This window comes from Anguilla rostrata, chromosome 10, assembly GCF_018555375.3.
Source record: "Anguilla rostrata isolate EN2019 chromosome 10, ASM1855537v3, whole genome shotgun sequence".
In the NCBI taxonomy this organism is placed as follows: domain Eukaryota; kingdom Metazoa; phylum Chordata; class Actinopteri; order Anguilliformes; family Anguillidae; genus Anguilla; species Anguilla rostrata.
The window spans coordinates 35243923-35269135 of NC_057942.1; the positions used below are offsets into that span (position 1 = coordinate 35243923).

The following is a 25213-nucleotide window of genomic DNA, read 5'->3' on the forward strand; positions in this document are numbered from 1 at the left end:
CTCTCATTCTCTCCATGACTTATTTTCTCTCTCTCTCTCTCTCTCTCTCTCTCTCTCTCTCTCCCTGTCTCATTCTGTCCGTCTCTCCCTCATTCTCTCTCTCTCTGTCTCTCTGTCGTACTCTCCCGGTCTTTCCCACTCTTCGGTGTGAGGGAGGGCTCAGCTGACGGGTTGAAGGAACCGCAGGGTCAGGGAGGTTAAATTGAACAAATCTGGCCATTGACTTCCTGTCTTCTCCGCCTTCCATTAATATCATTATTCCTGGGCGCCTCGGATGGACACATTGGTCAGACTGAGAACAGATCCAGGGGTGGGCAGGCTCTCCGAGCAGACCTCCCACAAGGAGCCAATTGTTATTACACAGGGCTGTTGATAGACATAAAAAAACATTGATTTTGGTTTCCCCTTCGCAAATACAGCCAAATATACCTCATTCAAAAAGGGCCATTTAAAACGCAGCGTATTACTGCGCAAAACTTTTATTTTTGTTTCCCCCTCTTTATACTCGTTCAGAATAAATGATTATGTGCAGCGCAACTCGTTTGCCCGGTGGAGCGTGTCTCCTGTCTCGAGATACACAGTTCTGGACGTGCATTATTTAGATGGGGAGAGCTATCATTTTTCACATCCACACAATCTCGCGGGCCGGCTCCCAAAAGAGTCTTCCAGCTCTGGGGGGACGTGAGCCAAGTGAGCAGAATCCCCTGCACATTTTTTTCATTATAAACCTGACATTTATGGGGCTGCACATAAGGTTTAAGAGCCCCTAACAGAGAAGGCCCCGAAGACACACTGGAGACATTTTTATGTGAAGTGAGCAAATGAATGTGTAGGTTTATTTTTTAAGTCTCCAGCTTTCTTTTTTTCTCACCAAAGCCCAAAATTAAAGCTTGAAGTACAAAAAGGAAAATTCCCACGTCATTAGCGTGAATATCCCGCGCTTATGGGCCCTAATGGTGTCGTTTGTGTGCGTGCTGGATGTACTGTGCGCGCAGACGCTAGCCGCATAGCTTGCGCCATTAACAGTGTTTCAGTGGCGACACGACTACTGGAAGGGGGAAAATTTTCTAAATTATTGGCATTAAAAATGTTTTGGGTGTCTTGAGGCAAAGTGTTTTAAATGGAAGAACGTCTCTGAAACCAGCAGCTGTGATTAAAACACAGAATGTTTCTTGTTTGAGATGAACTTGCTTTTAGCTTCTTCTTCTTTGCAAATTCGTAATCTTTTTATTGAAAAAAGTTTTGTTTCACAGAAAACCCTTCCAGAAGGAACTGCATACAAAATATTTTTCTTCCAGTACTGAGCTCAGTCTATTTTCATGATCAGACAGTAGGTTTTGATTGTAAATTCAGCATAGAAATACTTTTAAAATATATTCATTAAAGATCCATCCGAATAAATCCATGGAAGTTAAATTGCGAGTCTACATCAAAGTAGTGTTTCATTTGCCTGCTTTTAACAAACTAGAAACTCAATTTAAATTCTTTTCTCCCATTCCTCTTTGTTTCCCTTGTTTCTTTCTTTACTACCCCTCAATCCACTTAAAAAAAAAAAAAAAAAGTGTTGTCCAGACATGCAGACCCCAGTAGTGCTTAACGATAGGGTCTATCTCACTCATCTACAGCGTGCAATTTGTGAATTGCTGGTGGCCTCCGCAGTCATAGAATGTATTTTAAGCCGCTAATTGCATTTACTTTTTCAGACAAAAGGATTTCCTTCCTCTGATTGGTCAGAGAGGCCTCTCACATTTAGTCCAATCCACTTAATGCGGTTTCTGCAGGCCCAATTCCCTGGGCTGTAAAGTGGGACCACTGTTACATTTGAATTTCAGTTAAAGCCCCTCCCTAGATTTTATCTTGGGGGGGTTATTTCCTTGCTGCAACATTCCTGTCCAAACCAACATGCATTTTTATTTTATGTCTATGAGTGTGATGTCATTATTTGCATGTGTTTTGTAAAAGGAAACAAGGACCTTTTGTTATCACCTGGCATTGATCTGGCTATTCACAAGGGAAAATATAGTGTGTATTCATTGCTGTTAGCCTACAGTGCAATAGTTATGATTTGACCAGCAAGACAAAATAAAAAAAAATACGGTGTTACGCCAAAGCCAGTACTGCAGTGCAACACCAAAAAAGAATAATAGTTCCCGGCTATAATGTATAGGCAACATTAATCTAGTGCCGTACTATATGAAAAAAGAAAAGCTTAGAATGTGTTAGCATGTTACATATTAAAAATATAATTACGATATGAATTCAATCAGGAAGACATCTGGAATATGAACACTAATGTGAGAAACACTAATGACTCTTCCCGAGCATTTTCAGTTTGGGATTCATGACACAAAACAGTGAATGCTGTGGTGATGTCATATTCCCTCTGCAGTATGCAGACAATGGACATCAAAGCTGAAAATAAAAGGTCGTCTAACACAATTTTTCACCTGATAGAAAGTACATTCAGTGAGACATTAGCTACACACAAAGAGTAAAAATGACAAAAAAAAGGAAATTAGCTGATTAGTCAGTACACTTAGCAGCATGTCACAATATTGAATGCCATCAAGGATAACAGCCCAGTTTTATGTTTCTCTCACCCTCCAGCATTTATTTGCCCCCCTTCTGATATTCTCATCTTTGTTTGTGAAACACTCTACCCATTGTAATTACATTTTACAGGTTTTGTTTACGTACGAGCGGTATTGATATTGTATAATGATAAAAGACGCCCTTTGTGCACGCACAGAGAAGCTTCTGTCGCCGTTGCTGCAGCGATACCATCCAGACAATTAGGTTAATCCGCTGGATTTGAATGGCTGTAGTTCTAGAATGTTCCTGCATTTGCAGCTAATGTAAAAACACAAAATTGGCATTTCCACTGGTTGGTCTCCTGTGTTTGATAGAGGGCAGGTGACATGCACTACCTGATTATAAATAACTCCTTCTGACAGAAAGCAGGTTTCCCTTGTACGACCGGGAATCACCGATCAGTCACAGCCATAGCTGCTGCTTTCCCTATCCCTCACCCTGCGAGGCACCCTAATCAAGTTTCTTTGAGAACCGACTGCAGACGGAGAGTCCACGAGAACCTAAAGTACAGGAACATTCCGGAACAATCTCTCTGTTCTGTTCACCTTGAGATCTCATGGTGAGCACTGGTGCTATCTACCATTCCACTCGGAGTCATTTATAGCACTTTAATACGGCCCAGTAAAAAACGTGTTCAAACAAGCAGGCATGAGCAACGGTGCCGGCGGAATAGCCCGGAAGATTGTGGAATTCTCCCACGGAGGCAGTGAAAACTGGGGGTGCTGGAATTCTTTTCTCACGGAATAAAAGAATAATAATAGATGTTCGAATGTCCACAAAACAGCACACTGTTCACACCTATTTTTCATGGGACATTATTTTAAGTGTTATTCTTTCCCCCCACGGCTTGGCAGTTAAAATACACACCCTGTTGCAATACACCTGCGGACTGTGCGGCGGGAATTCGGAGCCCTGTTTTAGTGAGGCGTATCGCCCTCCGTCTGCGCGCCTCGCCCACCGCACACACAGACGCCCTGGCGTGTGTGAAAGGCGCAAACATGGCGGCAGGCAGTGTTTGCCGATCCGTTCGTGTCGCAGGTTGACCCGCCGGAACCAGTTCCTGTCACCCGCGTATGTTGAACTTTGAACATTCTGCGTTGGCATGGCGACAGCGAGGGTCATTTCAGAAAGGGCAAAGTTCGCTGTATTAACAATTACAACGAGTATCGGGACTCCGCAGATGGTCGGAGGAAGTGGTTTGGCTGATTTAAAAAAAAGCGCTGAAGTTTGACTGCTCAAACACACGCACCAGCAAATAAGGATTCTGCAACTGGGGGGGGGGGGGCCAGAATATTACCCTTCTACTCTGAAGTAAGTCCTTATTTGATAGCAGCCAGACATTCAGGGCAAGTCTGAGTCCCCCAGCCACCCCTTCCAGTCAGAGGATTTGAGCAGTGTTTTAGCACAGGTCCCATCTTGATGAAGGTGTGGCAGTGCAGGAGGGGGTCGGGGGATGCGGGTGTTGGGGTCCGCCTGGCGGTACGGGCGGGCTGGCCCCCCCGCCCCCTTCCCTTCCCTGTGGGATTTCAGATGAGCTCTCGCATGTAGGTCGTGGCAGTGTAATTACTCCCGCATTCAATCATGGCCATTTGCTTGATTAAGTACAAGACTGCTGAGTAATGCCCCAAGTCGTTCCATGTGCATTCAGCCAACATGGTGTACCTCACTGCAAAGAAGCTCGGTCTCTTCCTTTTGAGGTGCCAAGGTGAAAGTTGACTCTTGGTGTTTTGCAGTGGTCATGTTGGATCTCCGCTGGCTATTCATTGCTTGCAATCTACCGTGGAGACGGCTCCAGTTGCAGTTGGCAGACCTTCTTGAGAGTGGAGCCAACATTTAGTTTGCACATTAAAGCACATCCTGTGACGAGAGAGAGAGCGAGCAAGCGAGAGAGAGAGAGAGAGAGAGAGAGAGAAAGAGAGAAAGAGATAGTAAATAAAAGAGTAAAAGACTCTATGATGTTTTCCTCCTGTTGGCGTGTGAGTGAACTGTGTGTGAGTATATGGCAATACCCTTAGTTATTCACTCATTTGGTATTGATCTTCATTTGGGATTGCTGCCTGATAAACTAAATGTATATTTTGATTCCTAGAAACCAAGATGGTTAAATTCTTGTGAGGTCTTTATCTGTAGACTCACTCCTGGTAATGCTTGAAGACAGAATGAACTTCTTCTGTGAGCAGCACCACAATCAATGTTGATTTTATTTTAATCCCAGTTGTTTGGAAGAGCGTTTTTTTGTGTGAAGCCAGACGTCACAACCGCAAGGCCAGTGAACCAATTACTCTTCTCACTGCCATTAAAGAGAACAGGACTCCCCACTAATTTGCTGCTGGAAGCATAATACTCTGTTTATTTGCCTCACAAATAATGTCATATTAATATTAATTCAATTTGTATCTTAATATCCCTGATTTCCAAAACACAATGTTTTATGTTAATAAATGTTGTGATATTCTAACATATTAGCAATGCAGTCCAAGGGGAAAAAATGATTCTTCAGCACAAAATATTCAAGTGTAATCGATATCACTTTTAGTATATTGCCTAATTCTTCCTACCATTTTTGCACGGATTTCAATAATTATTTTAAAACAATATTGTTTCTTCATTAACCCGGCCCTCCCTGTCGAATTTCGGGTGGACGGCTCGAGGGGCCGTGGAACTTTTCTATTTTTTTTTTTTCGCCTCAAGGGCTGGCAAATCACCGAAGATGAGCCAAAAAAAGAAGAAGCCTCCAAAGAGTGGAGCTGGATGAACAAAGGCCCCCGCCGCCGCGTAGCCAGGGCTAATCCCGGCAGCGGCCGCCCGGACCGGGAGGCATCGTCTCCAGTCCCCGACCGAGAGTAAATAATCGGCAGCGTGCATTCCGCGCTGACAGAAGGGTTATCGACTGGTTTCCCTCTCTCGCACAGCAGCCGAAGACATTATCTGGTCCCCGATAAGGGATTTGTGTGTCCAGATATTCCAGTATAAACACAAATGGTAAACAGTTTAAGAGAATGGGGTGCTGTGCGTTGACCCTGCCGGTAAAACATACGGCTAACTGCTTCTCTTTTTTTTTTTTTTTTTTGCATGAAAATGTAGATGTTATGTTTTCGTTGAGCAAGGTCCAGCGTAGTATAAAAGATTACTTATTCAGTAAGTGAAGGGTCACTTATATACCAGATGGTTCAGGATTATTAATGTTTTATTCACATACTGGAGATCTCAATCTATACATTTACTTAAAGGGCACATGGACATGGTGTTGTGGTTTAGACACAAATTTCACTAGTTTGACTTGTTAGTTGGTGGCCAAATTCCAGTATGTAGATACCAATATATCTTTGCTAGTCATTTAGTTTACCTTGAAAGTATATTTTCTGATCACATTAATTCTTATCTTTGTAGCGGTTTTCATTTTTGGATTCATTTTAGATGACTGACATATTAATTGCTACCGTTGCAGATGAGACTCTAACACACTTATGGCTGGAGTGAAAGGTTGTCAGGTTCGTTCTGCGCAGTTTGTAATGTCAGATAACATCACGCGATCAAAGGAACTGCCAGTTGGTGTTGATGGCAGGGCTCCATAATCTGCCTCAAAAAGGCCCCTGTATGAGGAACTGCTGAGTCAAAAAATGTGGTGGTCTAGGAATGGGCCAACTCAGGCGTTCAGTTCTAAAGGGCCTGCTGGAGGGCTCTCAGCTGATAAAGGCCTACCAAGACCGTGATGTTGTTCACCCTTTTTTTTCCCGCAACATATTATATATTTGACAGTTATAAAAAATGATAATGTCCCTTCGCTGTACTTTATTGTTTTCCACGTTGTATAAGCACCGTTTCTTTTCTTTTTTTTATCTCTTTAGATGTTTTGGCAAAGAATTACAGTAAGTGCTGTTTCTTATCTCGATGATTCGAAGAACAGTACAGAATGTTTTATATGCACAGGCCCATAGGGGTGTGGGAAAGGGAGGGTGGGAGGGTGCTGGTTGTATAATTATGAACCTCTTTCACGATACTCTGCCAGAGGTTGTGTTGCGAAATACAGATCTGATGCTGTTGACATTATCTGTTGCATAATTACTTAAATATTTATATTCCCGATTATCCAATATCTCACAGTATGTTGTACTTGACCATTTGAAACATAACATTTATATTTGTGCTAATCATTAGCCGAGCGTTGTGTTACAAAGCCATGGTAAATAAGCAAAGGTAGTGGATGCCTTAAAGACAATGCAGTCTGCCGCGCTGTGCTTTGTTGAACATCTTTTTTCTGCTAATGTGTAGTTACAACGCACTTATTCTCCCCATTCCAGAACTGGCTCACCTGGTTTTCAGTCCTGTGATCTGTCATTATATTGTTGAGTTAGGAAGGGTGACAGGTTCGATTAGAGGACTAATTCTCACAATGACGATCTACAGTCCTCTTCAGCATTAGTCAAAGAGTAGACATTTAAAAAAAAATCAGCATGTTACATAATTCAAAAACTATCAGAGATTTTTAATATATCAGTGCATGTATTATGGATATATTACTGGATTTCCATTATGTATAATTAAAATTATGCAGTATAGTATTACAGTGCAGATTCATTGTCTGTTGCTTGTAGCTGATCAAGAATTACAACGTTCTGCCCTGTGATTGTGACACTTCCATTTATGCAGTAAATGAAAGGTTTGACACCTGTGCAAGTCACAGTCGTTGTGTGAAGACTTCTGCTTCTGAGCTTCACAGGCCTTCTTAAACCAAGACGTAACAGGAGATAACATGAGCGCTCGTACGTAAGCTTGAATGTTGATCGCATTGGCGTCAGACCTCAGACTAATCAGGAACATATGTATGTAGCAAACAAACTTGCCAACAGTGGAGACCTTTGAAATAAAAAGCAAGCTTTTTTGCATATCAATGCACATATCAAAGAATTAACACTTTCTTGTGTGGTTTTTTTTTCCAACAGTAAGATCAAAGTTGTAAAGAATTCCAAATTTAATCATGTCCTTCAGATAACTTGATCATGATTCAATATTTCAGATAGGAGCATTTGTGTTCTCTAATCCTAGCCTTAGTCCCTCTGTTCTTTTTTTTATCATAAAAAGCTTTTTATCATGGGGAGTCAGGTTAATATTTGAATTGTAGTCAGGGTGACATTGAGTAATTCAGAGAGGTCACTGTGTACTGCAAATAGACGGCAGGAGGATTGTGGGTTTAATGAGTCGTGTCTATTAAGCATATAAATGAATAATTTATCTCTGCACATTAAACCACCCTCCCGAAAGGTACAGTTAAACATTAGACCAGTTACGCTTGGTTGTAACATGCACAGACACACTTGCGCATTGAGAAACAAAGAGTGGACAGAATCATTTTTATAGAAAGAAGGAAAAAAGATCATTTGCATTTTTATTTTGCAAGATCATGGTTGTTTTGGTCCAAAAGGCAGTTCACGAGACCCCTGATAACATGACCGGTGTGTCCGTGAGCCAAAGCCGTTTCTGCGTCTCGTAAGTTTGACATTCCAGCCGAACATGCTAATTTGGAGCAGATAAAAAGGGAAGATTTGCCGCAGATTAGCCAAAGTAAACGAGCGAGCGACAGCCAGCCCCCCTTGTCTGACTTTCGCTTTGTTAAAATGTGCTGCTGACCCCCATACACAAATATGTACAGCAGCCGAGGGCTTTGATGTGGTCTAGTCAACCCTGGTGTCACTGGGTTTAAGCTGTAATGACTAACCGGCCGTCAGATCCCCCTGATTTCATTCGTCCATTTTGTCATGCAGCATCTTGTGTCTGCTATTGCAAAAATACACATAGGCCCTGAGGTGATGTTCGCAAAACCGTCCTATACTGCTAGATTCTGTTTATTGCAAGATTTTTTTATTTCTAACTGCTGTAGTCCACCTGTTGTTAGTAAGAAAGTACGAATCACACATTAGCACAGCGATGGCATTGTTGGCTGATGCTAAACTGAAAGAATTCAAACTATTTTGTGGGTTAAAGACAATAATTGCCTTGTTTGTCTGGTTTGCGTTGGTGAAATGTCATTGATAATGTTTCACAAGATTGATGAAACATTTTCACTCATCGCTGTCTCTGGGTCTCGACACTGGACAGTTTACAATTCTGGCTTAATGAATAGTCTGAAGGTGAAGTTATTGTGAAATGACTTTGAAAAACAATGCCCTGGATTCAATCAAAATGTGACCTGAACTTTGACTTACAAATATATTCCAGTTCCTTTCAAAAGTTCAATAATAAACTTTTAACTCACCTGTTTGGGAAAGATAAAAAAAACATTAGCAATTATTTTGGAGTCAAACGCAGGTAATTTTGTTGAACTCAGACTAGTGTTTTTTCCATTGTTGTTCCTTTTGGTGCAAAATTGCGAACAGTAGGCCTTAACTGGTATCTGAATATTATTTTACCTCTTGCATGTGGATAAACTGAGTGATTTCAAGATCAAATTTGTTCACCAGCTGCAAATTCTGTTTAATCAGGGATATTTACATTAATTTATTGATGAATTATAACACTTGAGCAGGTTATGTTTTAGTTATACATGCCCCGGTCTGTCTTGGTCTGCCATATGCGAAGATGCCACAATGAGTGCTGTTAGGGCAGGATCAATAGCTTAAAAAAAAACAGGAAATCTGTTGCACATGCCATTTTGTTTCCCATTCTAACTTGCTGCATTCTTGGCTCATTTGAAGACTTTAACATTATTATGATATGATATAATGTTTTTTTTTATGATATAAAAAAAACATTTAAAAAACGATGTTTGCTTAATGACGTAATAATGATTGCTTCTTCAAATGAGTTTGTTTTACGGATCCTTTTGAAACATTTTGAAATGTTAGTCATATGTCATTTTTTTAATGGACAAGCCTAGTTTTGTGTTTTGTTTAAGTTTGAGAAACTGCCACATCTTCATCACTGCATGGATAGGTAGGTGGAATTAAGAAAATGTCATCGAAACCTGTAGATCCAGAATGTGGACGGACGGTTACCTCCCCTCTATTGTAATGTTTATCAGATAAACGCCAACCTCTCCCAAAAGAGCCCCCCTCTTTTGAATCACGAAATGAAGAAAATGTTCTTTCACACACTGAACTCTGTTGTTCATTGCACGCATATGTTGACATTATGCCATATTTTTGTGAACTCGCTGCTGTTGTGAAATAACGTGAATAAATTGATGCTACGAGACATTTGTATATCACACATCGCCATAGAAAAAAAGGCAAACATTTGCTCATATTTGTAATTCAGTTTCAGACTTTCCAGCCCAAATACGAAACATGAAATTCTGCATATATACAATTGCAATTATTTATATGACTTTGATATTGTTGTCCATAGTGAGTTCAGAAACAAATCAGGTTAACTGACTTGAAGTAAATAGCAGTAAATAATAGTGTATCGGCTGGTGTCCTAGCTGGAATTTCAAACCATGTGATCTGGCTCCCTGTCCATTTGTGGTTAGTGAAACCTTGTGCTAATACGGTCTAAGCTTAGCTTAGGACAACATAATGAACTGACAAGATTGCCATCTGTTCTAAAATACACAAAGCCATATCACTTTATAGGCTGATTTGTAGTTTCTATACCTGTTTGCAACCACAGTTGTAATTTCAAATATTCTACAGATGACTTGTAAACCTGTTAGATTAAAACATCAAATTAGTCAGATGAAACTAACTGAACAGGAGTTTTATAACCTCACAATCTGAAATTGTTTTGTCCTCATTGGTATGTAAGTTCACACTGAGAAGTCATAAACCTGAAAAAGAACAAGGTTTATGAAAATTAATAATTTGATTGAGAACTATACCGTATATGTATAGTTGAATTCATTTATAAACATGACAAAGTTTGTTTTCTGTAAATATAACATGGATATTCCAGAAAAGACATGACAATCTTGCCAGGATACACATGCTTATTTTCATAATTCATATAAATCAAAGCATGGTTTGAGCATGGCTGTCCATGATGATGTGCTTTTCATGTTAGTGGTGCTACGTGCATCACCTTAGTTACGTGGATAAGAAGCTGTGTTGCAAATGAGCACCTTAGCCTCTCTTGTTTCCTTGGAACGAGGAAGGCTGTTTTCATCTTAAGAGCAGGGCTCGTTATATTCTCCTGAGAAAGCACAGGGCCTGGGCACCATGCCCAAAAATGGCAGAATCAAACAAGAATGTGGGCTATGTGTGTTCACGAGTGCGGTATATGTTTATAAGAGAAATTTTCCCCCTCCCCCAACAACCACTGCGTAATGCAAAGTACTGTAAGTGGGTGATCAGCACTGTGTTCAGCCATAGTACCATTATTATTATAATTTGTGTAAATTGCTGATAATGAATGAAGATTGGCATTCATTTTAAAATGGAAGACTATTGAACTAAGCATCTGAGGGCCGCATTTTGCCCGTGGAGCCGCTTGATTTGGCGTTTTGATGGGAACGCACCTAGCATGTATATTTATCTGTTTCATAAAAAGGCTTTCTTGGCCTTTTTATGGGTAAATACCCCCCCCCCCCCCCCCATCATAACCATGGTAGCGTGTATGGCTGCCATAAAATGGAAAGAAAAATGGACATCTTGGTGGACATCTAGATGTTAACTGTATGTTCCTATAAACCCATGAAGTACTAACAGTGTTCTCTCTTTTCCTTGTTGTGTGTGTGTGTGTGCATGGACCTGACCTCTCTTTGGACTTGGATCCTCATTGCAGGTAAGCTTATTTATTTAACCCTTTTGTGTGTCAGGAGTAGCCATGTGAACGGTCTGCCCTAGAGAGGAATTTTGCTGTGGTACATCCGAGGCAGAATTTTCCACAGCGGAGAGAAAAGTGGTAAAATGATCAAAATAATATTTTTTCCCCTCAGAATGAGGGCATTTGTGTCCTCACTACATTGGATTTTGAAGTACAGTGGAGAAGGTTTAATAGAGGAAACTAATGTTCGTAACAACCAATCATCCTATTTACTTAAGTGACTGAAAACATTGTGTTCTCTGGTCAGCCATGTCTATGCTAAATGCCCTGTACCATTAGTAATTGCCCTTTTTTTTATATATAATTTTTTTTATTATTTGAAAGACCTTTTTTTAAATGTAGTTTACAGCAAATGGCATCTCTCAGGTTGCGCCAGCTGCAGTACTGCGTTTGATTTCCGAGCTCTGACCTTGCAGATGCACCGGTACAATATGTGAACTCCACGTCTGGGCAGAGGCCTGGTTACAGAACAACAGTTCTAGTCGGTAAATTGAAAAATGTTGTTGCCGTGGAGACGGGAGTGCATCCTGCGACCGTGACCCGGCCGTTGCCAGCACCCCGTTTATGGAGGCCCATTAAGTTTTATTAACATTATTCCGTGCTTGACCAGTCATCACGTGCTACGTGTCTGGCTTTAAATTTTTAAAGCCAAAACATTTGGGGGAATAAATTAATCCAAGTCAGCAGCTAGTGTGAGGGAAAACAGGATGAGTTCTGAACATTAAGCACAGCTCTCCATTCTTTACAGCTTAGCAGCGTGAAGCAGCATTTTAATATCAAACGTTTAATGGCCGATTCCCCGACACTGATTAACAGATTCATTGGGTCGCCGAGCTCCGGTTGATCTGACGCAATGAGTTAACTATTTTTAGAGTCTAATTGTGTGTGCGTGCATGTGTTTGTGCGTGTGTGTGTGCACGCGTCTGCTTGCGTGTGTGTGCATGCGTGTGTGCGTGCATGTGTCTGTGTGCATGTGTGTATGTATGTGTGTGTGTGTGTGAGTGTGTGTGCATGTGTGTGTGAATGTAGGTGTGTGTGTGCGTGTGTGTGCATGTGTGTGTGTGTGCATGTGTGTGTGTGTGTGGTGGGCGGTGTGTTGCCTATCACTGAAGCTGTAGAAATCGAGGAAGAAACTTCTGGAACCTTGTTCTGACACACATATGGGTGTATTTTGTTTTGTCTGGTTCACACACTCCGGTGTGCTCTCTGGCCCAGTCCATCACCCCTCGCCTGCCGGAGGGAGCGGGGTGGCCGTGTTCAGACTCAGATAATCTCCGGGATGCTTGAGTGAAGGACAGAACTGGCTAAGTCAGTTTGCACACACACAGAGCTGAGAGGCCGTGAGGTAACGAAAAGCTCTAGCTCACCCAGACCACTCTGCCATGTCCTACAAGCCCTCATTGAAAAATGTGTCAGTCTGTGAGCACGTCACCGCTGGCAAGAGCCGAAGACGGAAGCACTCCAGACAAACGCACTTCTCTTGTAGCGTCTCCAAGCGCCTGTGTGTTTTGTTTTTTTTCAGAACTCAGAACTGTCGAACGTCAGGTTTTTTTTTTTTTTGAGGATTTTTTCCCCCTCTTTTGCCTGAATGCAGACAGTATCAAAAGTTCAGTGGGCTGGATCTAAAAGACGATAGTCAGTTTGATTTAAACGCTTCATTAATGGGTTTTTTTTTTTTTTTTTGCGTTCTCCTGCTCGGACGGAGCCGTTCGGTCGCTATGACGTGGCGGGGGAAAACACTGCTCTCCATTCAGGGCCCCGTTTCCTGCTCGGCCCCCGTCAGTTTTAATGAAACCCGCATTCTTAGCGGGCCTCCCCTAAATCTCTGGGCCCCGTGATGAAGTGCCGGAGAGGGGAGGCAGGCGGTGCTGGGCCGAGGGTTCGGGGTGCGGGGGGGGGGTTACAGTACACCGTCTGCGACATCTGCCAGTGATATAAGCGTGCGAGCGGGCCCCGGTCCGGGATCCAGGCCCCACGGTGAATGAGAGATCCAGCGTCGGGGGGGGGGTCAGAGTCTCAATGAATTACCCCTGACCCCTGTGTGTCAGCGAAACAGAAATATGGAGTAGCTTCCACGCAGCAGTTGTGACACCTCGGTCATTGAGCTTTCCAGCTGAGGCTGCATTTGCTGTGTTCTTTTGCGCCGCGCCACGTGTCGCGGTTTTTGTAGCACCACTTTTAATGTTTTTTTTTTTTTTTTTTTTTTTAAACATCGGTCGTTTGTGTTAACTCCCTTTCGCGTATTGCGGGCCGTGATAGTCGGTCGTAAGGACGCTTAGTTACAGTTAAGGGCGGGTAGGGAACTGTTATAAAAAAGTAAAGAAAAGTTGAAAAGGAAAATATACTAATCGTGTCACTGTCATGGGTGGAACCATGACTGGAATGGTGGGTGGGTGGGGGGTTAAGGATACGTGTCTCTTTTTTCTTGAGGTGTCTAATTCTGATTTTGTTTGTTCAGCATTCTCTTGCTAACATCTATTCCCACATGCCCAAAATAAACAATTGTTAACAAAAAAGAAAATGAAAATATTATACACAACCCTTTTGGGTTTCCGGTTTTTATGAATCCCAGTGTGTAGTGTTTCTCCCTTGAGTGCCCATAGAGGAAATATTGCGATCTGCAGTTGATTGGGTGTGATTATTTGCTAATTGAGCTGGATTTAAAAAAACAAGAGCTTTAATAATAAAGTGAGAGAATGAGAGAGAGAGAGGGAGAGAGAGAGAGAGATGGACAAGTGGACAGCGAGGCCTTAATGGTCACACCTGTTTTGAGCTTTTTAGGCAGCGGGCATTCTATTTTTAATGACAGCTCTGGACATTCCTGTTTTCATGTGGGGATAATTAGAGACGCAGCCTTGGGCCTGTAGGATAAACATCACACAATTACAGCAGGATGGGGGAGGGGCCTATTCGCCAGACATAAAAAAAACCTTCATAATGGGACCGTGGTGGGAAACAGTATCACAGTTATACTAACCAGGATACTGCCTGTTGAAGATACCATCAGGATATGTTTGTTTTAATTGTAAACCAAACATGGAAAGTAAGTGTGTTTACCCTCTGGATTTCAGTGCAAAGTAAACACGTTTTCACAGCATCTATTAAAAAAAAGTAGTCATTTTTTCTTCTTGTCTTTTTTTTTTTTTGCTTTTTAAACCCTTCAACTGAAACCAGATGGGGGAGGGGAATGGGAGGCAACGTAGGTGACTGTTTTGATAAAAACAGAAGATTCTGAACAATGTGTATGAACTCCCGTTGTTATGAAACAAGTTTCTGTAATTTAGTTCAGCTTTGCTCTGAAAGCTGTTTCATTGGCGCTAATATGGCTGATAAAAGTTTAATGATAATTTTTTTGTGCCTAATTAAGCTATGCATAAGCTAAACATTCCCTTATTTCACATTTAAAAGATGAGAAAATATTTAAAGATAAAACTGTTGTAAAATGGTCGAAAATTTATTTTTGTGTTTTTGTAGTTTTATAGATTACTTTAAGTGATGTACTGCCCCTAAAAAGAATGCTTTATTCTGCCATTAACCTATTATACATGTTATAAAATCCATTCTAAAGAGCTTGTTTTGAAAAGCCAGCATTGTAAGATGAAATTTCTTTACATTTCCATCTGTGCCTGACACATAGGATGTATATATGGGTGGAGATTCAACTGTTCTCTGCGTAGGTGTAAATTTTTGCCCTTCAAATCTTTATTCAACACCTTTTTCACAACAATTTGAAAGAGGCCATACATTATGTTGTCATAATGGGGCTTAAGTAAGATGTTTCGTTATTTAGGGCAGTTCTAACAATGTGTGTGGGACTTCGAGAACATCTGGGGGGGTTTACCGCATGTCTGAAATGAAGACGTTTTTCGTTATTTAAATCCATTGAGTGACACATCTGGGGGAAAAAATTGTGCAAGGTGTGATCTGTGTAGGCTGTGAGCCATTGGTCTTTCAACCTTCAAATTCCATTGCGTGAAAATGTGCTGTTTTACAATTACAGGGTAGTGAGTCACAGAACTCCGAGCTTTGCTTTCTTTTAAACACGGTTTACGTCCACACCTGACATGCTACGTTGACAATAATCAGAGCGTAACTATGGCAACACTCATCAGGCCACCACACCTCGCCTATTCAGTATTTCATTTCCATGACTGGCCCACGGGAATTCATTCTCAATGGCTTTACCATGGCGGAAACCCCACAGAGAACGCATTACAAGGAAAGATATAAAATTCACAAGAGCGGGGAACTTTGACATTTCCTGACATTTCTCTTCAACAGTATATATTTTATTTTTCCCTGAGATACAGATATGCAGAGCTCTGAGCCGAGCAGAACACACCTGCTTTTGTCCTTAAGAGAAAGATTCTGTATTTCCCCATGATTATCGTTTGTCTCTGACTGGACCTTAAGAGAAAGATTCTGTATTTCCCCATGATCATCGTTTGTCTCTGACTGGACTGCCTTAAGCATCGTAACAACCGTTTGTTGTAAAAACGTATGACTCGTTTGTCTCGCTCAGGAGAAACAATAGGTGGGCAAGTCGCTGCGTTATTGGCAACAAGCAAAGACATCGGCCTAGATTTATTTTGTTTTGTTTTATTCGTTCAGTGTTTATCAGTCAAATACATGAGCCTCTCTATTGCAGCCTTTGGGTAACTTAAAAAGTTTAATCCTTTGACGACGCAAACAAGTACAGTAATTAATCTTACTTTGAATAAATTATACTTTGTGTTTTACGACATTGCCACACTGTTGCCAAGTTATCATCGTCTGGGATCTAAATAGCCTCTTATTGGAGGCTCCAAAGTTAGTGGTCTGCTGACCAACTTTTAAACAGAGAATTATCCTATTCATGCGTTGAATACTGTTTATGTATTCTTATTCAGTAAGTCCTGATTAAAGGAAATTTAAAAAATGAAAAATGCATTCAGAATGAACTGGAAAAATGTGTAATCACCCAGTGTTGTTTTCAAGAGCTAGAAATGCTCTCTTGGTTTTACAAGTGGTGGAGAAAAGCCAAAAATACTATCTTAACAGGAAGTGCCTGAAAGGACAGGCCAAAAGATTGTCCACTTCCCATTCCCAGTCCCCATAACACAGATGAAAAGCAGTGTGTATTTTAAGTAACGTTGAATATTTAGTCCGTGTAGGAATCCTAGGCACATGGTAATTCAAACCAAAATTTTCCCTCCTTGATGAAATTAGTGATTAAATTTTACGACAAGCATTTTTGATTGTTCTACAGTGTAAGTTCAGTAATCATCAAAAAGTGCACATAACTACTTTTAAAAAGGTGGGTTGAGGGGGAAAGTGTGCCCTTGGAATTTTTCTCAATCGCGTTTTAGTTAGTTTTTTTTTTTTTTCGCTTATAAATCACCCTGACCTGTCGCATCCCCGTGCCCCTGGGTGAAGGCCTGCAGTCTCCTTTCTTCTCCTCGCTGCCTGCATTGGAAATCAGCTGCCCCCTGTTCCCGCCGGACCCCGGACCGCTCCCGCGCTCCACGTTATTAGCACTACAGAGGGGCGGGTTCCCCCCGCGCCGCGGATAAGAACAGGAGGTGAAGTGACTGGGGAGGCCCGCCCCGGCTCTTTCCCTCCAGCAGTAAATCCATTCCGTTTTCAAGGCTACGCTGATTTTATTTTTCCATAAATTAATGACCCGACAGGAGGAGCCGATAAATCAATGCTGCCATTCAACAATGCGCCTGCCCGATTTTGTATCTTTTTTGGCGCTCGCGTCGTACCGCAGGTAGATTACTTACCCTTCCTTAGTTTTCCGTTTCCACGTTACAGTATTTTCAGCATTAGCTAGATTCAATTTATTCATTTCTTTATGAGCAGGCAAATCAAGCTTACAGTTGAAAAATGGTTTTGATAGACCAGTGGAAAACATGGTTTACTTTGGTTACGGGTACAGTTTCTCACTGGTTTTGTGATATTTCACTGAACACAGCGATTTTTCTCATCACCATGTAGTAGATGGTTTTGTCCTTGTCAGAACAAGTTGTTGATTTCCACGAGACATTTCTCATATTAGTTGTGAGATATTCTATTATGAATTTCCTGGGAGGCACTGGATGATGAATTGACATGGTGGCGTGTTGTTGCACAGATCTCTGCATTAAACTGCTAACCGAGTGTAATTCAATCTCCCCAGCTACGGATTGTTGCTGATATGATAGTACTCTTCCTACCTCAGGAGCCTTTCTTGGCTTTCCTCTTTCACTGTATGCCAACCCCAGGCTTTTGAATTGAAGTTTAACATGACAAATTGTTGTACGATAGAGGATAAAAAAAAAGAAAAAAAAAAAAGAAACAGGAGCACATTTATTCAGGGATTTTGTTCCTGTTTTTAATCTTATATATTGGAGTCACACATCCATATCCTTGGATCATCTGAGATTTTTACATGGACTACATTTCCCTATAGCCTTTATTTTTGTTCCTGGGGTTAATCTGTGGAGCTCCCCTTTGACTGACATATGATTTAGGCCATTTAAAAGACCCTTTGGTTTACTAATGACAATTAAAATATCTTTAACATTAGAAACAGATTTTTTTTCACAAAGGGGCAAATAATAAACGATCCATACTGAGATAATTCATCGAATTCAGGGCTTTTCCAACGTGTATTGAAAGAACTGGGTCATAGGGTCAGTTTCATAGACATAGATCACGCAATCTCCCGAGAATAGAATCTCCACTGAAAATTTAATTTAGTCTAGGTCTAGGCTTAATCTGCATCTGTGAAATTGGCCCTTAATGTCCCAAATTGGTAAGGCAGCTGTTGGAGTTCCCACCCTAAAAAAAGACAAGTTGTGTGTGTCTTACTGACCTGCACCTCAGCACATGCGTTAAATATTGGATGAATCAAATCTGTAACATTAAACAGAGGGCTAGCGCTCTCCCTCGTCTTTGTTCAGTTCTAGTAGTAGCACGTGTAGTACAAGCTGGCAGCTTGTAAATTAAAACAAAAAAGAATACAGCACAGACAATAATTATTTTCATGTGCATGTGTGTTTTTAATACATCTTACAACATAAAATATGGCTCCAAATGTGGCTAAGCTCGTTTTAATAGCATTGCTTGTTTGCCAAGGATAGTTAGAGGACAGAATGGTCTGAACCTTCATTTCTGCTGAGAACTTTCTGCTTGAATAAACATAAATGACTGCCTCACAACATATCTTGCAGTAATCTTGTCTTTTATTAGTGCGTACATTTTGGCCCAAAGACCTTCATTAAAGCATCTGCTTAAACATGAAAACTAACAAGTTTGTTCATATATCTCATAAGATAAATATGATGTATATATTTAATGCCATATGACATATACTGTATATGGCATATATATATAGTGATGCAGTGAGCACCATAAGGTTTGGGACAAAGACATGCTCCATTGTTTTTGCTCTGTACTCCACAATGGCTTCACAGGTGTTTCTGATTAGTCAAGTGTGTTCAATTGCTTACTTAGTACAGGTATAAGAGAGCTTTCAGTATCTAGTTTTGATTCTAAGCTTTTGATTGCTGGTGGAGTCTGTTCCTGTTATTTGTCAACATGAGGACCAGAATTGGTGGAGGCCAAAAGGAACTGCCCAAGACCATAAGCACCCCCTCATCTGTGAAACATGGTGGTGGGGGTGTTATGGTTTTGGCACGTATGGCTGCCACAGACATTGGCTCACTTGTCTTCATTGATTATGAAACTACTGACAGTAGCAGCATAAATAATTCTTAAGTGTACAGGAGCATTTTATCTGCTCAGGTTCAAGCAAATTCCTCCAAACTCGTTGGACGGCACTTCATCCTACAGCAAGACAATGATCCTAAACATAACTGCTAAGGAGAAGAACTAAGGCAACTAAATCCTGAAACAAGAAGGAGCTGAATATGGCTGCAATACAGGCCTGGCAGAGCATCACCAGAGAAGATACCTGGTGATGTCTGTGGGTCATTGCATGTAAAGGATATTATTATGAGTACTGAATACGACTACTTTCATTTACATAGCATCAATTTGTCCCCAACATTAAGTTGCTCTGAAATGAGGGGGCTATGCATAAAAAACTGTGATTTCTACATGGTGAAAGCAAAGTGTATAAAATACTCTTAAATAAAAGCTGAGAATGTGCTTTTTAACCACAAACAAATCTAAAATTGCAGAATATAGAGCCAAATCAAGAAAAAATATGTCTCTGTCCCAAACATTATGGACATTATATATATATATATATATATATATATATATATATATATATATATATATACACACACACACATATAATCATTGTTATTATTACTTTGGATTTCAGCATATATAATTTATGGTTACATTTCAGAGCCTATCATGACTTATTTTTAGCTTTGTCAAATGACATGTTAATAGACAAGGAGGGGTATTTAATTCTGTAGCTCTGCATCCCACATAATGATAGTGTTTCTCAGGGAAAACCTTTAATGTGTATTTATGAGCAATAAGTATTCCATTTTGGACATCTCTGATTGTCCTCTCTTTTAAACGGTTGTCAGCATAAACACACATTAATTCCGAGCTCAGAGGCACATTATAATAATGTTCCAACACGGTCTGCGCCTAGTTCTGCATCTGCGATACACATGGCGATCAATTATACTGGCTCTCAGTACTGTGGGAGTTGTTTGCCTGATAAAACATCCAGGGGTTGAAGTACTATAAAGGAATAAGTGAAATGACACTGGGTATATGGTCGTTATCTTTAGCAGTCACAATGTCTCACAGTCTATCACCTGAGCATTCAACAGACATTACACAATGCGTACTGATAAGGTTTTGTTTGTTACGCTTACGTACTCAGTGTTTGTGGCAAGAACTTGATTGAATTATTATGATTTGATTTGACTTGATCATTTCTGTCCTCATCCCTTTTTATTTGCTTGTTTTTATGAATAATTGCACAAGAAAACAATGATCCAACATCAAGTTTGATTTGGATTCATAGGTAGATTTAATAGTGACATCTGAGCCTCTGTTTGTCAGTCTTTATCCTAAATGTAAAAAAGAGACTTGATTTATTGTTCCTGTTAGGTACACAATATGTATGGTTACATGCATTGCTTTCATACAAAAATATATTGCTCTTATGGAAGGAAGTTGGTATATTCAAACGCGAAAATTCATGCACATGTTTGACTAATTTATTTATAATTTTCTCAAACAATAGCTTGCTTTATCACCCCTTATACCTGGCAAGTGTTGCCTGGGCAAGTGTGTATGATGTAAGACACATTTTCAAATTGTTTTACAAACACCCGCCTCAGCTACAGTGGCCTGTATTTTGTCAAAATTTGCCCTTAACCCTTTGGCTTACAACTAATATAGGCCTGAATGTTTTTAAAAAGAAATCTTCTACTGGTACAGTTTGGCGAGTTCAACAATCACTAAATTGAACTCTTCCAACTTTTCTGTGAAGAGAAAGAGCAGCATGTTATTTGTGCGCCAACGTTGAGGACGAATGTTGATTGAATCCTGGCTAGTGTTAAAGGAGATAGATTCTCCGTTCTCTCTAGCCTTTGGGCTGTCACCGTTGGTAGATCCTCATTGCCGAAGGGCCTCCGTGTGAATGCATTGTCCGTAACTTGTTTTCACTTTTTTTCCCCCTCAGAGACCTCCCCTTGCTGGAGTTTTCTGACTTTTCTTTAACAGACCTGAACTTGCTTCCATCCACCATTTAATCACGCAGCACAAATACGCCTGCAGCTCTTTTACGTAAGAAGGCCTTTCAGGGTAAACATAATCCATCAGCACACGCCCAATACAGATGTCACATTAATTGTTTGAGGGAGGCAATTTGTGGGCTGCCCAGATCTACCTAGATCTTTGAATTTACATCCTGGCTCAATAGGGCCCCCCTGAATCAAATTAAGGGCAGATCCATTGTTCTCTTCACCCAAGGCGGATTAAATGTCTGGGGTGGCTTATCTATCAAGATTAGATATCCTTATTACAGATAATGCCAGACAGCTTGAATTATATGTTGTAAACCTGGTTTCACAAGACCACATGAAATGTTTGTGTGAGTCATAATTAATTTTGGGGTGTGCTGGGAGATGACATGGTAGCGGTCTTATTTCTGTTTTAATTACTAGTAAACCACACCGGTTATCTCCGGTGATAAAAGTCTTTTTTTTTAAAAAGGGCCAAAAGCTGATTTGGCTTCTAAAATGATTTATTGTACGCCGTATCAGACCTGGGAGCTGGAGGACATGTCTTTGAAGTGGCTAAGATGAAGGGGTCGGGCATTACACTCAAACATTTGAAGCCTTGTAATGAAGGGGGTGGTCATTGTATAACAGAGGGAGAAAAAGAGAGAAAGAGAGTGAGAGACAGAGAAGGAGAAGGAGAGAGATGCTGAGTGCTCTTTATCTCTTGACCTGTACAGACAAGGCCTACAGACAAAAAGGCAGGAGCTCATTAGTTACATGGGAACCAGAATGGTGTGTATGTGAAACCCAACAAAGCTTTTTTTTTTTTTTCCACCATCTATATCAGGGCTATTCTAGCTAAATGTCTTGAGCACATATGCACACAACTGTATACTGGGGTATTATATACTGGGCTGTATACTGGGGGGGACATATTATTTTACAAATTATCTCAGTTCTATGCATGCACAAGGAGAAGTTAGGTTTGAACTCAGTTGGGCTGTTGGTGATGCGTGACGCTGTTGACGAGCGGTGAAACCTTGCACCATTATGGGTGGGAAAGCTCAGTGTCTAGATTGGATAAGTGTTTGCCCTTTTCCATTTCAGTAAATTAATTAATTCATTCATTAATAGAATTATGGTAGCAAAGTCTTAGTGAACTTTACAATAAGTTACCAAATCTAAATGGAATCCTCAGAAGAGAAATTACAGTATCATACCACAGAACTTTGACGATTAATTCTCGAGACCGAAAGATAAAGTAATTGATAAACAAATGGCTCTACTGTGAAGACAGTGAAGGTTTTCTTTCATTGGACGAGACGTGTTTGTGCGGGGAGCCATTGGCCGGCTGTTGTTGTCAGTGCCGCATGACTGCAGATGTGAGGCAATGTGAGAGCGGGTGGGCGGGGTCTCGCTGAATGGGTGTCGCTATAGCGATATCAAAGAGCGAATGCATGTAGCCCCAGGATTAAGAGAGGCCAGATTTAACAACTCGCATTGAATTTGGCCCTGACACCTGTCCGGCTCAGGTTTCCTGACCCCCTCCGCTTTTCCGTTGCCCAGAGCTCTCGCTGTAACAATGGGTGAAGGGTTCTTCACCAAGCTCTTTCTTCAGAGGCACAATATACAGGCAACAAAATGTGGATAGATGATGTGTTTGAGTTAAGTGAAGTGTGTGTCACACAGTCTTTGCTCAGGGAATTGCCAGAACCCCCCACTTCCTTTGTAAATAATAAATAAATAAATAAATAAATAAATAAATTTGAGTAAATAAACAATTACATTTTTAAAACCGATCGTATTTAATTGTGCAAAAAACAGGACGCCGGGTCAGTTCACTGACTGTAATAAATGCAAGCACTGAGAACAGCACTGTATTGTGTAGCATGCTACAACAGACACGGCCTCTCTCCCTCTTATTTCCATCCATATTTCCATATTCAGTGGTGTGGGATTAAGGAGGCATTGTCTGCCATTTGTAGTGCTGTGGCGCTGAACCGCCATTCAGATTTTGAGGTACCACCTGTAACGTGAGCTCTTCTGGCCTCTCCTGTTATTCTGCCTCTACCGGAGGGGGGAGGGGAGAGTTGTGGGTCCACCATTAGCTCTTCTTGTTAGTAACTAGCAAATAAAGCTGTACACTCAGCACCCAGCTGCACGCTCAAGTTGGGTCCCAGCAACCCTCTCTCAAAGGTCATCTCTGATTATGGGCATAAAGAACTCCCACACCCACAATAAACCATGTCTGAAATGGCTGGGGTCAACAAGTTCAGAAAGATTTTCCCTGTCTGGACTTATTTGCAACACCACCTACAACAAAATAAGATAAACAAGACAGAGAATAAATGTGGACCTGTGCATTTAAAACCTGTTTGCCCGTCGATCATGTTAGGTCAACCCTTTAACCTTATTTCTATATTTCACTGGAACCTGAAATTGATTTCCCATTTTTTTATTTAAAAAGTCAGAAGTGCTGACTTTTGAACCTCAGGAAACGGTTGTGCAGTTTCTATGGCACCGAGCGCATTGCTTCGTTGATCTCAAAACGCTTGGTGTGTCCAACCAAGCTATTTCCCTGAGTTTCATTTTCGCGCACGTCGTCCCTTGTGCCTTTTAATTGGCATTTCTATTCCACTCGTTGCAGATTAAACTGAGTGCTGTTTTGCGTTTGAACCATTGACTTCTGTTTCTGTCTATGCAGCCCAAGCTACATTACAAAAACAACAGTTAGCTCTGATGACAGTTTATTGTGGCTCTTGCTGCGCTAACTTTAGCATTTAATTGTTATTGCACCGTTGTACTGTAAATGATCATATTTTTCCCCTCACTGAATAATGATCTTGCAAGGTCTGAAATCCATTCTGCCTTCCTGTTTTTCTAAATAGTGCGCATTTATTTCCAGTGGAAAAAGTGGCTGTAGCATTTCTGTTCTCTTAAAAATGTGTGCATGCTCCCATTGCCTTAGGATAGAAGGAAGGTCACAGAGCCCCACTATAAAATCAGTATACAAGCTGTAATACTGAATTATTGATGCAACACAGACATAAAGAAACTGCCTCTGATCATAATATATAATTCATGTGGTCAATCTTGAGTAGTTCCAAAAGATTGGCTGTATTTTGTCCTTACCATAATTAGAGAGGGGGTTGGGTGCTTTTTTCCCCCCTCCTTAAAAACCTTAGATTACTTTATGTGGGCATGCTGGAAGAGTATCTTAATTATGTCGTGTAAGCCAATCATCTCCAGAAAATAAATGAACCCGATGTGGAGCTCTTTACGGGGGGGCGGGGGGGGACTTTGGTTCACAACAAACTCGGATGAATCTAAAAATAAAGGTAGTTCCCTGTTATGAGGACCAGATGTGCGGAACAGGGGCGAGTGGATATTGAAGAAAAAGAGCTCATTCATTTTTTGCTTGTTGGCATGCACGCGCTGCGTCGCGCTTGCGTAGCCCGAGACATCTGGAGGCCCGCGAATGACAAGTGTAAATAATCTGGAGAACAGAGAACATGGCGCGGGCGCTGTGTTTACGCCTTTTTGACTTTGGCGGCGGCGGCGGCGGGGTTAGCTTTTTGGTGAGGGCAGGGGAGATTTCGCAGCGTGCGAGCGATTTTAGGCGCCGCGGGTCACGGTGTCGGGAGAGGCCACACGCATGTGCGAGCACCGATTCCGGTTAAATGAATACACAAATCACGGTTGCACGGTAAATACGAGCAGGGGCTGGCGCTAGCTTCCCGCTCACACAGGCTATGTCCGGGACACTGCTGCATTAGAGGGAACCTTAGTCCTGAGCTGTGTCTGATCTCTACTTTAAAACTGGCTTCAGTGGTCTAATGTCCTCGATTAATCAGACACTGTTTGCATACACTCAATTTGATCACACAAAAGTTTTGGTTTACAAACATTCGTATCACATGTTGTAAGATGTGACAACTCAAATAAACCAACTTACCAGGAGAGAGATCAAGCAAGCGAACAAGCCAGCCGCGCTGGAATGGGAGGAAGAGAGTTAAATAGGGAAAACACTCACCACAGGTGTGCCTCAATTAAAGACCGCTCTTCCCAGCTCCGCCCACCAGCTTCCTGTTCAGGTGCCCAAGCCAACCAGGAGATCTGTATCAAATGCAGTTCTTCCTTCAGGGGTGTCCAGTCTTATCCTAAAAGGGCCGGCG

At 41.2% G+C, this 25213-nt stretch overlaps 1 protein-coding gene and 1 long non-coding RNA gene across 3 annotated transcripts in view; one reads left to right on the top strand and one right to left on the bottom strand.

The window, feature by feature from the left end:
- Nucleotides 1-25213, top strand: part of arid3c (AT rich interactive domain 3C (BRIGHT-like)) — an 84221-nt gene that overhangs the window by 22924 nt on the left and 36084 nt on the right. The window lies entirely within an intron of this gene.
- Nucleotides 3187-25204, bottom strand: LOC135233310 (uncharacterized). The gene is made up of 2 exons (XR_010323806.1): nucleotides 25072-25204; nucleotides 3187-4449 (listed from the first exon to the last, which is right to left on the bottom strand). It is a non-coding gene; the product is annotated as an uncharacterized LOC135233310 (long non-coding RNA).